Below are 597 nucleotides of genomic sequence, written 5' to 3'. Positions count from 1 at the left end.
TACGTAGTGACATTGAATCAGGGGTATTCCCACCACCAGTGTTGTCTTCCCTCCAACTCTGTTCCCCGCACCCCTCTTCTTTGCCCCCCCCCCCAGACTGTTATAAATGGTCCCTGCTGTGTATAGCTTGTTAAAGATTGGGTATCGATTCTGTTGGCATTGACTTTGGATTTGGTTTTTTAGTCTGATCATTTTTTTTTTTTAAATATGGAACGCTTCACGAATTTGCGTGTCATCCTTGCGCAGGGGCCATGCTAATCTTCTTTGTATCGTTCCAATTTCAGTATATGTGCTGCCGAAGCGAGCACTGATCATTTTTTTATTTCTACTCAATGTTCATACGACTGTTTGATTCTGGTACATCCATTTTTGTCTCCTCAATTTAATTTTTGGGTCATATCCGGTGGCACTAAGGGGTTACTCCTGGCTCTGTGCTCAGAAATTGCTCCTGACAGGCACAGAGGACCCCTGATTTTATGTAAATATGACCTAAAATATTATTGTCAACAATATGTAAGCCATTATGATCAACATAAAAATTATATTAAAATTACAAAAAATAAATAAATTCAAATTAAAAAACCTTTATGTCACAAA

The 597-nt window shown here is 38.4% G+C and overlaps 1 non-coding gene across 1 annotated transcript; it reads right to left on the bottom strand.

Annotated features, from left to right (window-relative positions):
• Positions 1-201: 201 nt before the first annotated feature.
• LOC126005685 (U6 spliceosomal RNA) lies at positions 202-308 on the bottom strand. The gene has a single exon (XR_007494725.1). It is a non-coding gene; the product is annotated as a U6 spliceosomal RNA (small nuclear RNA).
• Positions 309-597: the final 289 nt, after the last annotated feature.

The sequence above is a fragment of the Suncus etruscus genome, chromosome 3, assembly GCF_024139225.1.
Source record: "Suncus etruscus isolate mSunEtr1 chromosome 3, mSunEtr1.pri.cur, whole genome shotgun sequence".
Taxonomy (NCBI): domain Eukaryota; kingdom Metazoa; phylum Chordata; class Mammalia; order Eulipotyphla; family Soricidae; genus Suncus; species Suncus etruscus.
This window is presented reverse-complemented; position numbering and strand designations above follow the sequence as displayed.